The sequence below is a fragment of the Filicampus tigris genome, chromosome 22 (genome assembly GCF_054856515.1).
Source record: "Filicampus tigris isolate MCC_2025a chromosome 22, RoL_Ftig_1.0, whole genome shotgun sequence".
NCBI classification, from domain to species: domain Eukaryota; kingdom Metazoa; phylum Chordata; class Actinopteri; order Syngnathiformes; family Syngnathidae; genus Filicampus; species Filicampus tigris.
In genome coordinates this window covers 9,795,742-9,813,349 of record NC_141238.1, presented here as the reverse complement: position 1 = coordinate 9,813,349, position 17,608 = coordinate 9,795,742, and the positions used below count along the sequence as shown (strand labels likewise).

The following is a 17,608-nucleotide window of genomic DNA, read 5'->3' as shown; positions in this document are numbered from 1 at the left end:
TAAAAGAAGTAGAATGATGGGGAGGTCTATAAACGGTAATGCCGAGAATAGGGGGACTGCTAAAAACAAAAGCGTGATATTCTAATGATAAATAGCTGTTAAAAATGACCTCCTTTGAGATAAGAGTATAAATAAAAATTGATGAAGTCTCACCCCCCCTTTTCCCATCCCTGGTAGAAAATAAAAAGTTAAAATTCGGGTGGCAAGCCTCGGTGAGAACAACTGGAGCATCTGTCCCAAGCCATGTCTCAGATAAAAGAATACCATGTAAATTATTGTCTAAGATCAGGTCGTTTATAATAAAAGTTTTGTTTAAAAGTGCGTGCACCTTCTCCACAGCCAGGTAAATTTTTGTGTTGGACGTATCATGGTGGCACGGATGAGAAGTGTTAGCATATACCAAATTGCCACTGTTAAAACCACATTGTTTCTGTGTGCGAGGGAAGCGTCTGCCAGTGATGTTTTTAAAAGCTGTGCGGTGGTTGTAATGATAATGGTGGCCTGCAGGGAGAGCTAGTGAGGGTGGTGGTACTGTGAGCAGCTGGTGTTGGCCTGTAGGTGGGTGTAATATAATTGCCATTGCAATGTTTACGAGCAGAAGAAGAGATGGGAACACCCGCTGAGTGATTGTTAAACAGGAGTTGGTTGGGAGTGGAATTGATAATGGCATGGTGGATTTTAGCAGCTAAAATCCTGTTTCCAGTAGAGTTCGGATGGACACCGTCCGGCTGGTAAAAAGACTGACGATAGGTTGGACATCGACCCCACGAGACAACGCCGGCAAAATGCCGTTTACCCAGACCGACAGTCCGCAGGTTTTTAGCAAGGCAAAGAGGGTATGAAAATCTCTCTTCGTCTGCTCCGATTGTCGGCGTGCTGTCTCATTTGTCCCCACTTGTACAATGAGCCGGGTTATAGATGGTGGAAGAGGGTCGAGTAAACCGGGCAGAATGTTCACTATGTCCATAACTTTTGCTTGCTGCGGGAAAACAGCGGGTGAGAGATAGTGAGTATGTCTAATAACGCTGTCACTGACTATAACGGTGGTTGGCGGGTGAGATGAAGAGGGAACGCCAGAGGACTCACAGCCGGAGGGAGATTCCCCACCCCGTCGTCCAGGATAGCGCCGTCAAGGCCAAGCGGCGGCCGAGGATGGCGGTGGTGAGTCTCGCCGTTGGTGTCGGCCACTCGTGTACCGCGTCGCTGCGTCTTTGAGTAGCCTGGGTGGCCAGGCCGCAGGCGGACGTGCCCACTCCGGGGTTACCGGTCGAGATCGTCGCCGTGGGCGGCGGGGAATCCGAGGGAGCCCTTAGGACCCACAGCCCGAGTGTCGGAAACAGCAACAGTTGTCTCCTGCCGAAGCGCAGCAATGGGAGCTGGGGAGTCGTTCGTCAGGACGGCAAAGCAATTCCCCAGGACCAGTTGGGGGCGGTGGGGTGGTCCCCCGCCCCTCCGGCCGCGGGACACCACCTCGACCCAGGTGTCACTCTGCAGCGGTGTCGAGTAGGATGGCCCCGGGCAGGCAACCGGGTCCCACTTCACCGTGTCTGAAAGGCCAGCTGCCTCAGCCGTCGTTGTCGCTGTCAGGATCTCACGAGCGTGCCTCCTCATAACCACGGCGGAGAGTTGGCGAAAACGGGTCGCGAAACAAGAAATGACCGATTCCTTTTATTGGAGTTCCTCTGACAGCCGATGAATATCCCTTCTCAGGTCAGAGATTGTTTCATTTGCCTTTTCCAAGAGGCTATTGTGGTCGTCGCTGTCGTCTATAGTCATTTTGAGTGTTTGAGATCAAACACGATTGTATATGTCATAGTGGAAAATTTGTAGTACAGTATAACCACTAATTTAATTTACAGTATAATTTGTAGTACAGTATAACCACTACACTGAAGAAATGGTCTTGAGTTTACTCAATTTCATTTTGTCCGTACAAACAGTTCATTGTGCACTATATAAATAAAGATGTACTGTATTGTATTATAGGAAATATGAGGAGTGTAAATGGCTACAGTACTTCTCACTGTGTTGCATGCACTTTGCGCACTTTTCATCAGTTTTTTTCCCCTTACTTTTAATCTCCCAAGAGCATCTTAAACAGCTCCTCAAGTTTTGGGTGGGATGGGAGATAACCCATGCCCGATATTAAAGTGGACTGTGGTGAGAGTGGAACATCCCACTTCAGCAACGTGCGTCTGGAATTTAAGATTGCCTGGCCATTACAGAAATTATACAGAACTTTGTGATCATTTAAATGGGAAGTCAACCCAGACGTTTTTTTTTTTTCCAAAAATATATTCTGTGCAGGCCCACTAGTTGAACCATGCCACTGTGATTAATATTACGTTTGTGGAATATGAGTTAAGTGGCAAAATCCACCCCTTTTTAGCCATCTCCGGAGGCGGCCATTTTGTCACTTCTGTCGACTGAAAATGACATCGCAACTGTTCAGGGCTCAGGTAACAACCAATCACGGCTCAGCTTCAGAAAACAGGTAAGCCGTGATTGGTCCTGAGCGCCGAGCAACTTCGATGTCTTTTTCAGTCAACGAGTGGGTTAACTCTTATTCCACAAATGTAATATTTATCAGAATGCCTTGTTTCAACTAGTGGGCTTGCATAGAACATATTATTGAAAAAAATATGTTTGGGTTGACTTTCCCCTTAAAAAGAACTGCAATGCCACAACTTACAGTGACTTTGGGTTGTTATAGACTGAGGTTTTAATTTTGCAAGTTTAAACCAAGTAGTACTGATTTTGTGATCGATAGTTCAGTTACAGTTTATTCAACATTTGTGCAGTTTGAAAACATTTACCAAGCTAGTTTTTTGTTTGGCCACACAACTAATGACCCAATTGTCACTTTGTCACACAAGCAAATAAAGACTTTGCTTGACATTTCTTGTGCAGTTTTTTCTCTTTACTGGAATTGAAATAAATACAGGTATAGCAATGACTAAAAGAATATAAACTTAATACAATACATTGTATTATAATAACTTTCAGGCCATTTTGCAGGGAGACTGAAAATTTGACTGAATGTTGGCAATATGTACGGTAATATTCAGTCACATGGACAATCAATATAGTAGTGGAGGTGGTTACATGTTTACACAAGTTTTGCATAATTTTCAGTCATCGCAATCCTCATTTGGCCCGTGAACAAAAGTAGTTGCAAAACGATTATACTATGTTTTTCCGCTGGGATTTGATAGACTTCAGATGACCTTACCAGGGCTCCAGAATGCCCCTACATGGTGGCATTGTTTTCCTTGAAATTTAAGTCAGAATTAAATATATGTCTTCATTTGAAACCAATAAATTTGCTGATTTCCATCCATCCATCCATCGATTATCTCCCGCTTATCCGAAGTCGGGTCGCGGAGGCAGCAGCTTCAGCAGGGAAGCCCAGACTTCCCTCTCCCCAACAACATCTTCCAGCTCTTCCGAAAGGATCCCAAGGTGTTCCCAGGCAAGCCGGGAGACATAGTCTCTCCAACGTGTTCTGGGTCATCCTCGGGGTCTCCTGCCGGTGGGACATGCCCGGAACACCTCACCAGGGAGGCGTCCAGGGGGCATCCTTATCAGATGCCCGAGCCACCTCAACTGGCTCCTCTCAACGCGGAGGAGCAGCGGCTCGACTCTGAATCCCTCCCGGATGGCCGAACTTCTCACCCTATCTCTAAGGGAGAGCCCGGACACCCTGCGAAGGAAACCCATTTTGGCCGCTTGTATCCGAGATCTTGTTCTTTCGGTCATGACCCACAGCTCATGACCATAGGTGAGAGTAGGAACGTAGATCGACCGGTAAATTGAGAGCTTCGCCTTTCGACTGAGCTCCTTCTTCACCACGACAGACCGATACAGGGTCCACATCACAGCAGACGCTGCACCGATCCGCCTGTCGATCTCCCGTTCCAACTTACCCTCACTCGTGAACAAGACCCCAAGATACTTGAGCTCTTCCACTTGGGGTAGAATCCCATCCCCGACCCGGAGAGGGCACGTCACCCTTTTCCGACTGAGGACCATGGTCTCAGATTTGGAGGTGCTGATTTTCATTCCGACCGTTTCACACTCGGCTGCGAACCGCTCCAGCGAGAGTTGGAGATCGCGGCTTTAAGAAGCCAACAGTACCACATGATCTGCAAAAAGCAGAGATGCAATACTGAGGCCACCAAACCGGACCCCCTCATCACCTCGGCTGCGCCTAGGAATTCTGTCCATATAAGTTATGAACAGAATCGGTGACAAAGGGCAGCCTTGGCGGAGTCCAACCCTCACTGGAAACGAATCCGACTTACTGCCGGCGATGCGGACCAAACTCTGACATCGGTGGTACAGGGACCGGACAGCCCTTATCAGGGGGCTCGGTACCCCGTACTCCCGAAGCACCCCCCACAGAACTCCCCGAGGGACACAGTCGAACGCCTTCTCCAAGTCCACAAAACACATGTAGACTGGTTGGACGAACTCTCATGCACCCTCGAGGACCCTGCTGAGGGTGTAGAGCAGGTCCACTGTTCCACGGCTGGGACGAAAACCACATTGCTCCTCCTGAATCTGAGATTCGACCTTCCGACGGACCCTCCTCTCCAGCACCCCTGAATAGATCTTGCCGGGGAGGCTGAGGAGTGTGATCGCTCTGTAATTGGAGCACACCCACCGGTACCCCTTCTTAAAAAGGGGGACCACCATCCCAGTCTGCCAATCCAGAGGCACCGTCCACGATGTCCACGCGATGTTGTAGAGACGTGTCAACCATGATAGCCCCTCAACATCCAGAGCCTTTATGAACTCCAGGCGGATCTCATCCACCCACGGGGCTTTGCCACCGAGGAGCTTTTTGACTACCTCGGTTACTTCAACCCCAGAGATAATAAGAATAAGAATAAGAATGCCTTTATTGATCCGACAGTGGGGAAATTTTCATTGTTACAGCAGCAAAGATATAGGTCACACAGGGACGGCGGCATAATGTAGCCATTAATGTATAACATTGACGGCAAACATTCAGGATCAAACCTATGTAAATATACGCAGTAACATGTGTATATACACATGTATATACACACCAACATACATCTACATAAAAAGTATGAGGAACACTCATTTTGGCCTGTACATAGTACAGAGGAAAAATACTCTAAGTAAGTGACAGTGCTGCAGTGCTGTAGTGAAATGTAAGGAACAGCATTGGATAAAAATAAAACTAGACTAACAGTAGTGGAGAATGTTGAGTATTGCACGGTATTACAGTAGTGGGGAATATTGGGTATTGCACGACATGAGCTCAGGTGCAGGACTGCACAGTTGCACTAATGTTCCCCAGTTTGTCGAGACTACACAATGTTCTTGTTAAAGAGTCTGACAGCAGCAGGCAAGAAGGAACGGCGGAATCTCTCCTTTGCACAGCGAGGGTGTAACAGTCTGTCACTGAAGGTGCTGTGGAGTGCTATTAGGGTGCCCTGGATGGGGTGGGCCAGCATTGATGACAGCTTGGCCGACATCCTCCTGTCCCCCACCGAGTCCACAGAGTCCAGGGAGCAGCCCAGGACAGAGCCGGCCCTCCTGACCAGTTTGTCCAGCCACTTCTTGTCCCGGGCCGAGACGCCGCCTGCCCAGGTGACCACTCCCTGGAAGATGACCGATGCAACCACCAAGTCATAAAAGTTCCTGAGGAGTGTCCCCTGAACCCCAAAAGACCTCACTCTCCTGAGTAAGAAGAGTCTGCTCTGACTCTTCCTATAGAGGGCGTCTGTGTTGTCACACCAGTCCAGTTTATTGTTCAGATGAACACCCAGGTACTTGGAAGTTGAGACTCTCTCAACATCTGTTTCCCGGATATTCACTGGTGCAGGTGAAGAGTGCTGGCGCCTACCGAAATCCACCACCATTTCTTTGGATTTCCCCGCATTGATCAGGAGGCGGTTCTGCTGGCACCAGTCCACAAAACCCTGAGTAAGTTCTCTGTACTCCCGATCATCTCCGCCTGTGATGAGGCCGACAATCGCAGAGTCGTCAGAGAACTTCTGCAGGTGACAGGTAGGGGTGTTGTAGTTGAAGTCCGAGGTGTAGAGGGTGAACAGGAAGGGAGCCAAGACAGTTCCCTGTGGGGCCCCCGTGCTACAGAGGAACATGTCAGACACACAGTCCTGTGTCCTCACATACTGTGGCCGGTTTGTGAGGTAATCCTGGATCCATGTGGTGAGGTGGTGGGCCAACCCCGCCCGCTCCAGCTTGTCTCCCAGTAGGGTGGGCTGGATGGTGTTGAAAGCACTGGAGAAATCAAAGAACATGATCCTCACAGTGCTCCCCGCCTTTTTCAGGTGGGAAAGTGAAGTGTGGAGGAGGTAGATGATGGCATCATCCACACTGATGCCAGGCTGATATGCAAACTGGAGTGGGTCCATTGAGGAGCTCACCAGGGGGCGCAGGTGGACAAGGACCAGTCTCTCCAGAGCCCACCTCAGAGTCTCCAGGCTCTGCTTCCTCAGTGGAAGGCGTGTCGGTGGAATTGAGGAGGTCTTCGAAGTACTCTCCCCACCGACCCACAACGTCCCGAGTTGAGACCAGCAGCACCCTATCTCCACTATAAACAGTGTTAATGGTGCACTGCTTCCCTCTCCTGAGACGTCGGATGGTGGACCAGAATTTCCTCGAAGCCGTCCGGAAGTCATTTTCCATGGCCTCCCCGAACTCCTCCCACACCTAAGTTTTTGCCTCAGCAACCGCCAGAGCTGCATTCCGCTTGGCCAGCCGGTACCTGTCAGCTGCCTCCGGGGTCCCGCAGGCCAAAAAGGCCCGATAGGACTCCTTCTTCAGCTGGACAGCATCCCTTACCGCTGGTGTCCACCAGCGGGTTCGGGGATTGCCGCCACGACAGGCACCGATCACCTTGCGGCCACAGCTCCGATCGGCCGCCTCAACAATGGAGGCACGAAACATGGACCACTCGTACTCGATGTCCCCCGCCTCCCTCGGGACGTGGGAAAAGTTCTGCCGGAGGTGGGAGTTGAAACTCCTTCTGACAGGGGATTCTGCCAGACGTTCCCAGCAAACCCTCACAATACGTTTGGGTCTGCCAGGTCGGACCGGCATCTTCCCCCACCATCGGAGCCAACTCACCATCAGATGGTGATCAATTGACAGCTCCGCCCCTCTCTTCACCCGAGTGTCCAAAACATGCGGCCGCAAGTCCGATGATACGACTACAAAGTCTATCATCGAACTGCGGCCTAGGGTATCCTGGTGCCAAGTGCACATTTGGACACCCTTATGTTTGAACATGGTGTTCGTTATGGACAATCCGTGATAGGCACAGAAGTCCAGTAGCCGAACACCGCTCAAGTTCAGATCGGGGGGGCCGTTCCTCCCACTCACACCTCTCCAGGTCTCACTGTCATTGCCCACGTGAGCATTGAAGTCCCCCAGCAGAACGATGGAGTCCCCAGGTGGAGCGCCCTCCAGCACACCCTCCAAGGACTCCAAAAAGGGTGGGTACTCTGCACTGCTGTTTGGTGCATAAGCACAAACAACAGTCAGGACCCGTCCCCCCACCCTCAGGCGGGGGGAGGCTAGCCTCTCGTCCACCGGGGTAAACCCCAATGTACAGGCTCCAAGGCGGGGGGGGGCAATAAGTATGCCCACACCTGCTCGGCGCCTCTCACCAAGGGCAACTCCAGAGTGGAAGAGTGTCCAACCCCTCTCAAGAGGACTGGTACCAGAACCCAAGCTGTGTGTGGAGGTGAGCCCGACTATATCTAGTCGGAACCTCTCAGCCTCACACACCAGCTCGGGCTCCTTCCCTGCCAGAGAGGTGACATTCCATGTCCCAAGAGCGAGTTTTTGTTGCTGGGGATCGGACCGCCAAGGTCCCTGTCTTTTGCCACCGCCCAGCTCACACGGCACCCGACCCCTTTGGCCCCTCCCACCAGTGGTGAGTGCATGGGAAGGGGGACCCACGTGTTCTTTTCGGGGTGAGCCCGGCCAGGCCCCATGGGTGCAGGCCCGGCCACCAGGCGCTCGCCATCGAGCCCCACCTCCAGGCCTGGCTCCAGAAGGGGGCCCTGGTGACCTGCGTCCGGGCGAGGGAAAACGTGGTTCATAAATTTTTGTCTTCATAAGGGGTCATTTTGAGCCGTGCTTAGTCTGGTCCCTCACCTAGGACCTGTTTGCCATGGGTGACCCTACCAGGGGCATAAAGCCCCAGACAACTTACCTCCTAGGGTCATTGGGGCGCGCAAACCCCTCCACCACGATAAGGTGACGGCTCATGGGGGGAATTTGCTGATTTTTGGTTTTAAACAGCAATTTAAACAGCAATTTAAAACCACAAATTTGCTGATTTGTGGTTTTAAATTGTTGATCATTTTATTTTCAGGGACTAACTGTTGCTTCACACTTCCATCCATTTTTAGGTAATGTAGTTTAAATGGGTGCAATTGTGAATATATATTTTGCATGTCAATTTGTGATTCATGTGGCCACTGATTTTTCTACTTACACTACTAAAAATTTCCAGTTATGCCTAAGCCTCGAACAAATAAAAGATGTCTGGAGCCCTGGGCCTTACACATACAATGCTGTGCGTGTCCACTGCTGCTAAATATTTTGTCTATTCCCAAGCAAGTGGACGGCTTTGTTAGGTCCACAGCAGCATGAAGTCCAGCCAGTTCCTCGGGTCTCAAAGGGCAGTCAATCTCCGGGACATGGACATGGAATTTAGAGTATCCAATCAACTTACCATGCATGTTTTTGGAATGTGGGAGGAAACCGGAGTGCCCGGAGAAAACCCACGCAGGCACGGGGAGAACATGCAAACTCCACACAGGGAGGCCGGAGCCGGGATCGAACCCACGACCTCTGAACTGTGAGGCGGACGTGCTAACCAGTCGACCACCGTGCCGCCATCAGAGTAACAAAACATCAAAATTCTCTATTCAAGCAGAATTTTACTAAAAGATTAAATGATTTAAAGGAGAACATAGAAAAGCGGAGAACATGACCTTTATCAATGATTGGTAGAATAAATACGATTAAGATGGTCTCCCTACCAAGATTTCTCTACTTATTTCAAAATATTCCAGTATATATCCCCATAGCTTACTTTAAGATGATTGATTCTGTTATTTTGCGGACCCACTGGTAATTTATGCTGCCACTCAGATCACCATCGTGTCCTCTTCGCGGTTTGCCTGTGCATTTCCTTTCTTTCTCCCCATTACGCTCCCCTTCATATGAGTTTCTGACAGGATTCTATTGACTTTACAAGTTAAATATTAGGGGAGGCGACTCTGACCCACTCGTGAACGATGCTGCCACTCACATCTCCGCCATGCCGGAAGTCCCGGGCAGGCCCTGTTTATACTCATTTGCATATTTTAATGGGGGCGTGGAGAGTCTGGTACGCAAACATTTCCAACATTGGTTGACATGTACAAAAGGAAAGTGCATACATAGATTCATGCAGATTTTGCCCGACAGTTTCAGGATATGTCCATATGTACGCTTTTCAAAGAGAAAGCACCGTGAGGCCTCATAGCTCAGTGGTTAGAGCACTGGTCTTGGTAAACCAGGGGCCGTGAGTTCATCGCTCACTGGGGCCTGCCGCATAGTTACACCTGCTCGCCTTACATCATGTCACAGTGTTGAATGACAAACTATTTTGTGATATTGTCAAGAAAATTGCAGAACAGATACTCCAGAATATTGAAATGAATCCAATGCAAAGATGGGAATTCTTTCAATTCAAAGTTAGAGGAATGGCAATGAGACGAAGTAAGTTAATTAAAAAAGCTATTTCAATTACAGAAATTGATATCATGAATGCACTAAATTATTTCTTGGGAAAAGATCATCTATCAGAGGCTGAATAGATTCAATTGAAAAAAATTAAAAGAGGAAATAGATGCTGCATCTATTAACATGGCTAAAGGAGCCTTTATAAGGTCAAGAGCCAAATGGATGGAATTTGGCGAGAGAAACTCTCGTTATTTTTTTGCTCTGGAGAAACGTCATCAAAAAAGAAATACGGTTTCAGCCCTTAAAATAAAGGATAACATAACCACCAATTATGTAGACATTTCAAAATATGTTGGAGAATTTTACACTCATTTATATGAATCAAACTCTTGCATCAGTGATTGTGATAAATTCATTGATTTGGTTAAAGAACTTGTACCGACTATTCCTATTATTTATTTTAAATTATGATGTGAACAACCAATTTCCAAATTGGAAATATCTGAGGCTTTTTATGGAATGAAAAAACATCAATCCCCAGGAAATGATGGACTATCAGTGGATTTATATGTACATTTTGGGGATATTATTGAAGATCATCTATTAGCAGGGGTGTACATAACTGGTATGCATGCGCAACAGAAAACATACCGTCATTTGCGTCACGATGCGCATTTGCGTACCTATACACACTAGTGGTGCTATAACATAGCTGGCTGATGAGACTGTCTTATTTCTTAAAGATTGAGAACAAGTGCAGGGTGCATTAGCGGTAACCAAAGAATTTTCTGAAACATCTGGTCTGAAGCTTAATGTTAAAAAAAGGGAGATTTGATGTTTGTATGAAACTGAAGAGCAATCCATTTTCAACATTCCTGTTAAGCAAAGTGTTAAATATCTTGGTATCCATATTTGGAAAGACATGGCTATCAGACAGCAGAAGAATATTATTCCCCAAATCAAAACAACCAGATCTATTCTGAATATGTGGCTTCAAAGGGATCTCTCCATTTATGGAAGAGTGTTCTGATCCAAGGCAGAAGGTATATCTCGTCTGGTGTATCCAGCTCTGTCCCTTTTTGTTAGCCCCTCACATTGTAAAGAGATTAACAAATTGTTTTGCAGATTTGTGTAGAAAAACAAGCATCATTACGGTACTTAAAAAAAAATAATAATAATTTGTTTGCAGAGGTCTGAAGGTGGTCCAGAAACATTCGATTTAATCAACTTCATAATACCTTTAAGCTCAAATAGCTCAAGAGCTGTCTTGAATATGAAAATTCATTATGCCTACTAATATTTTCAAAAAAGTAGCGGGTTTGAAATTTTTACTTAGTCGTACTTATTCAGTAGCGAAATTGCCTATCAAACTCTCCAAATTCTATGAGCAAGCTTTACTCTCATGGCAGCTATGTTACACACACACAATTTTTCACCTCACAAAGATATCATTTGGAATAATTGTGACATTGTGAGTGGTAAAAACAATTTTATATAAGGCGAGCTAGAATGAAAGGGGCATCACTTTAATTCCTGATCTTTTTGATCATAATGGTAAGTATAGTTAAGTTAAGTTAATTTTCTGTAGTTAAGAAAATTTTATGAAAACCAAAATGTTTCTAATCCTGTTTAAAGAATTTTCTTCTGATACAAAAGCACTGCCCACAGGCATAATAGTAGTAATGAAATCTTGCTCAAGATATCAGGAAGTTGTCACTTTAATGCCTGACCTTAAAGTTGGCGGAATTGCCTTAACAGACAAGAAATGTACCAACAAACATATACGAGGTGTGCTTCAAGGTAAAAGTAGGATTTTGCCTAAGGGGAAAATTGATTGGGGATTCACAATTTGAAGACATCAACTGGAGTAGAGCTTGGTTATGCCCCTTTAAATTCTGTATGTCAAATAAGTGAAAAGAAATTCATTTCAAAATTTTACACAATATTTTTCCTAGTAATGTCATTCTTTCCAACTTTGTTGATATAGACGTGATATGTTTGTTTTGCAAATTGGATCCTGAAACCACAATTCATTTATTTTGTCGCTGTCCAGTTTCATCTAACTTTTGGAGTGATGTAAGAGACTTTATGTTCAGTAAAATTGGCAAATGCTGAGAGATTAAACCCAAGGATATCACATCTGGTTTTGAATATGAAAATATCAATTAGTTATGTGATGAATATTATTTTACTTTTAGGGAAATTCCACATTAATAAGGCAAAATTGAATAATTCTTCTCCACTTCCTACTGTTTTTCTGCTTGAGCTGCAATCATATTTTCATGTACTGTCTCTCGTCGTGATGAACAAGAAGTCTACATACATTGTCACACTTATCTGAAACCTGCTGTTACCCCAAATTGAGAACGTGTTTAAGAGTTGACTCTTTTGTGAAGTTAAAGAAAAAATATATATACATATATGTTTATGGAACTTGTCTGCCATAGTTTGCTTTGAATTGTATTGACATTGTTCTAGTTGAAACTTGTCTTTAAATATGTATGTTATGTACAGCATGTATATTATACATTTGTATAATATACAATAAAAAAACTAAGCTCAGTTCGCATTTCACAAGTTATGGAAATTGAAAATATCTTTCTTGTTAGCATTAATAACATTGATTAAAATAATTATTCAATGGTTAAACCAAGCAAGCAAATATCATCCATTGTTGTATTCCGTTTCAAAGGACACGTGAGCATGAACTTTCAAATCCATTTTTAACGATGACTCCTTCCCATATCACATCATTCACCGATTTTTGAGGGCTAACAATTTGATAGATCCATTTTTACTGGGCTGGCAGTAAATAAGTCAGGACTGTCACTGGGTTTGTCACATGAATAGATTGAAAAACATACAAAACTGTGTAAAAGTAAGTAACCATTCAATTCAAAGGTTTTTTTCATTCTGTTATACAATAGCAAACACGTCACGTGTGATTGCAAAATGAACCACAAAAAAACAAAATATGTACAACTTGTATACAGTGTGCACAAAAGTCCATGCAATCAGACACATTTGAACAAAGGGCACTGTGTTTACTTAAGCCTCTCCTTCTGCCTGCCTGTACATGATAGATTGAAACTAGGGCTGTCAAAACAAAAGCACTAACTATGGAGATTAATTTAAATTTTACAACGCATTAAAAAAACAAGTCAGTTAACTCTGTTTTATTTTCTTCCTGTGGCAGCTTCCCTCTGCTCAATTTGCAGCCAAACTTAGAGGAGGGTCACTGTCACAAAGATGGGCTTTTACGTAGGTTTCTTTAAAACGTTGCACATTGGCTCATTGGAGGAATCCAAAATAATTTGCGCACTTTGCAAAGCAAAATTCAAATACCATATTACTTGTGCGTCATTGGTGCATCATTCAACAGTTGTATTTTACAGGAAAAGAATCGTATTCAATGATAAAAAAAAAGCTATTAGAACAGTCTTTGAATCAAAATATATTTTTTTCATATTAATTCCAACATTTTACTCAAGTAAATATTGGTTTCAAGCTTTGTAAAAAATTGTAGTTGAAAAATATGATTAATCGCGATTAATTATGGAATAATTTGCGATTAATTAGTTTAAAAAATTAAATTGTTTGACAGCACTAATTGAAACACATTTCATAATTACCTGATTGAACATTGAGGCAAATGACAGCATGGTAATTAAAGTGACACTTGGGTGAGCTTAACATTGGCACTTATATAATAGGTTTGCATGTAAAAATGACATTAGTACTAAAATGCCCACCTCAAAAGACTCTGTAGTGATTTAAGGTCTTTTTTTGTGATTAGGTTCACGACAAATTTCCCCGCCCCAAAAGGGGCGTGGCTTATGTTCTGTTTTCGGTCTCAGCGGTCTACATCACGCGAGGAAGGCATGCGTGGTAATATTGCTCACTCTGTCAGTTCTGTTGTCTAAAACGGTGACCGATCGCCACCAAAATGCAAATGCACATTACTACTCTTGTCCACTTCAACCTGTGAAAGTATAAAAGTGTTCTGCACAATACTTTGGATTTATTGACATAAAACGTGAGCTCATTATGATCACCTCCACAAAATCAAAAATACCGTGGCGATTGCTCCCCGCTTCTCTACCCGGCTAAAGGTAGAATTGGGACGGCTTATAGCAGCAACTAGCTTCAGGCCGTTAAAACAAAAGGCGTTAGCACAAGAACATTAGCTTCTTACTGTCCGCCCAGCGTGTGGAGGTGAAGATGAGCCTGTGTCTTCATGTTGCCTCAGTCGCAGTCGCCTGCGGTGTCCCTGCTTCCCTGCTTGCTTGTTTGCAGCCGCCTACTTCTGCCCGAGTGAAGCGGCGTGACTTGTGAGAGTGACGAAAGCCCTCATCGAACTGCGAACAAAAATTTCTAGCGAGGCTGACTGTACAGCCGAGTATGGCCGCATTGGAACGTGCCATTTCGGCTGTTACCTTCTAAATTGGATGGCGCCTTGTAAATCGAAATTCTGTGGCCATTCCTCACCCAAATAAATGTGCACATCTCATTTCCACTTCAGTCTCTGTAAATATCCTGACTGGTGTTTAATGCCTCGCCCGTCCTAACCGTGATCAGCAAAGAAGCAGTGTTTTTTTGTTTTTTTTAAGCAAAGAAGCAGTGTACGCCCGTCCAAGCCTAAATCAATGTAGCTCTGCTGACTTCCACATTTCCCCATTCTCATATAAATCAGCAACAGAGAGGTTAATCCTTTTGATATGTTGAAGTGGGCATTAGTAGAGATGTCCACATAAATTTTGGTGCCAATTGATCGCCGTTTTTGGACGTTATATGCAATGAAAGTACAATGATTTCCAATGGACAGTTTGGAATCGGTTTGGAATATATATATATATATATATAAATATATATTCATTGTTTTTCAATATTTATTCAATTTTTTTTAAATTGTAATTTACATGTTTCTTTATTCGATCCCGGCTCCGGCCTCCCTGTGTGGAGTTTGCATGTTCTCCCCGTGCCTGCGTGGATTTTCTACTCCGGTTTCCTCCCACATTCCAAAAACATGCATGGTAAGTTGATTGGACACTCTAAATTGCCCCTAGGTATGATTGTGAGTGCGGATGTTTGTCTCTGTGTGCCCTGCGATTGGCTGGCAACCAATTCGGGGTGTCCCCCGCCTACTGCCCGAAGACAGCTGGGATAGGCTCCAGCATGCCCCGCGACCCTTGTGAGGATAAGCGGTATAGATATTTATTTATTTATTGTTCATTTAACTCACAATCTCAATATTTTTTACGTATTTTAAAAATGGCTATATTTGAATATTTAATTCTTTCATTATTACCTTTTACATATTTATTTATTTCAGTGTTACCAATGAATCATAAGTCACTTTATGACTCCAATCGACCTGCTGCTGCTGCTACAGTTTCTGATTCCACCGCACCGTTTACTCTTTGTTATTGAAAAAAAATCCGTCCGACCCTTTTGTCTGTGTTATTACTTTATTTATTTATTTCTTCAAGGGAGAGGCATAGAGAGTGGCGTTGGTGGCGAGAGTGCTGCAACGTCACTTCCTCTTATGCCCGACCATATATGAGGTCACTTCCTGTCAGCCATTATCCAACTGCCACTACTCAGCCAAAAAATAAATAAATAAAACGAGTGGCAGCTGCCTAATGGCCGCCAGGAAATGCATCGCCCTTTCTCTTATGCCCCGACCATATATGGAGTCATTTCCTAAAGTCAAACCCTAATTCATAAAATATTTTCTCCTTTTTCATGGTTGACTTTGTTCAATGTTAGTCCGTACTATTTATTCATTTATGTATTTAATCCATTTATCTATTTATTTATTTATTTATTTATTATTACTTATAGCATTTATTCGTTTATTTATTTAATTCATTTATTTATGTATTTATTGATCGTGTAAGTCTCTTTGGACCTGAAGACGCTGAAGAGGCTGTGGCAGCTGCCTGCACCTGCCTTTCCACTTTATGACTCCAATCGACCTGCTGCTGCTACAGTTTCTGATTCCACCGCACCGTTTACTCTTTGTTATTCCTTTTCTTTCTTTCTTTTTTTCTTTTCTTTTATAGATTGAAAAAAAATCCGACTGAGCCTTTTGTCTGTGTTATTACTGTATTTATTTATTTCTTCAAGTGAGAGGCATAGAGAGTGGCGTTGGTGGCGAGGCTGCTGCAACGTCACTTTCTCTTATGCCCCGACCATATATGAGGTCACTTCCTGTCAGCCATTATCCAACTGCCACTACTCAGCCAAAAAATAAATAAATAAAACTAGAGGCAGCTGCCTAATGGCCGCCAGGAAATGCAACGCCACTTTCTCTTATGCCCCGACCATATATGGAGTCATTTCCTGTCGGCCATGTTGCGCATGCGTACCAGTTATGTGCACCCCTGCTAATAGATGATCTTCAATAATATCCCAAAAATGTACATAGAAATCCACTGATAGTCCATCATTTCCTGAGGATTTTTTTTTTCATTACATAAAAAAGCCTCAGATATTTCCAATTTGGAAATTGGTTGTTCACAGCATAATTAAAAATAAATAATAGGAATAGTCGGTAAGAGTTCTTTAAAAAAAACAATGAATTTATCACAATCACTGATGCAAGAGTTTGATTCATATAAATGAGCGTAAAATCCTCCAACATATTTGAAATGTCTACATAATTGGTGATTATGTTATCCTTTATTTTAAGGGCTGAAACCTTATTTCTTTTTTGATTACGTTTCTCCAGAGCTGATGATTTTTTTCCAAGAAATAATTTAGTGCATTCATGATATCAATTTCTGTCGTTGAAATAGCTTTTTTAATTAGCTTATTTCGTCTCATTGCCATTTCTCTAAATTTGAATTTAAAGAATTCCCATCTTTGCATTTAATTCATTTCAATATTCTGGAGTATCTGTTCTGCAATTTTCTTAATCATATCACAAAATAGTTTGTCATTCAACACTGCAACATGGCATAAGGCAGGCAGGTGTAACTATATCGCAGGCCACAGTGAGAGTTGAATTCACGGCCCCTGGTTTACAAGACCAGTGCCCTAACCACTGAGCTATGAGGCCTTGTGGTTGGACAAAAGCTGCATTAATCTATGTATGCACTTTCCTTTTGTACATTCCAACCAGTGTGGAAATGTTTGCGTACCAGACTCTCCACGCCTCCATTAAAATATGCAAATGAGTATAAACAGGGCCTGCCCGGGACTTCCGACATGGCGGAGATGTGAGTGGCAGCATCATTCACGAGTGGGTCCGTGTCGCCTCCCCTAATATTTAACTTGTAAAGTCAATAGAATCCTGTCAGAAACCCATATGAAGGGGAGAGTAATGGGGAGAAAGAAAGGAAATGCACAGGCAAACCGCGAAGAGGACATTTTGTCGTCGTGCAAGCACGAAGTGTGCACGTTGGTGCTAGAAAGTTCCCCCACTAGCTTGGAGACTATGAGAGTTAGCATTATTGCCGAAATACAGGAGGTGCATCCCGACGTGAGAAAGGTCAACGGAGCTACAGGACAAATTCAGAAACATCTTTGAAAAACACACGTGTGCTGGTGACAATAGCAGCAATGCTTGTAGCTTAAAAAAAATAAACTGAAGGAACTGACTCTTTGTGGTAAGATGTAAATGATTTTGAAAACAATATATAATACAATAGATTGAATCCTGAAATTTGCACACATCTTTTAAAGACATTAAGCCAATTTTATCAATGTCATATGGTGGCGGTGGTGTGATAGGAAATGTTTTTGTTGATGTTGTAAAAAACGCCATGTCAGATGATGGAATGAGGGGCTTGATAATATATTGTGGCCTAAGCGCTGGGTCCAGACAATGACCAGTTAACCTTGCGCGTGTAGTCCCAAA

The 17,608-nt window shown here is 44.1% G+C and overlaps 1 non-coding gene across 1 annotated transcript; it reads right to left on the bottom strand.

Moving 5' to 3' along the window:
• Positions 1-16,734: 16,734 nt before the first annotated feature.
• On the bottom strand, positions 16,735-16,807 carry trnat-ugu (transfer RNA threonine (anticodon UGU)). Its single transcript has one exon. It is a non-coding gene; the product is annotated as a tRNA-Thr (tRNA).
• Between the last annotated feature and the right edge of the window lie 801 nt (positions 16,808-17,608).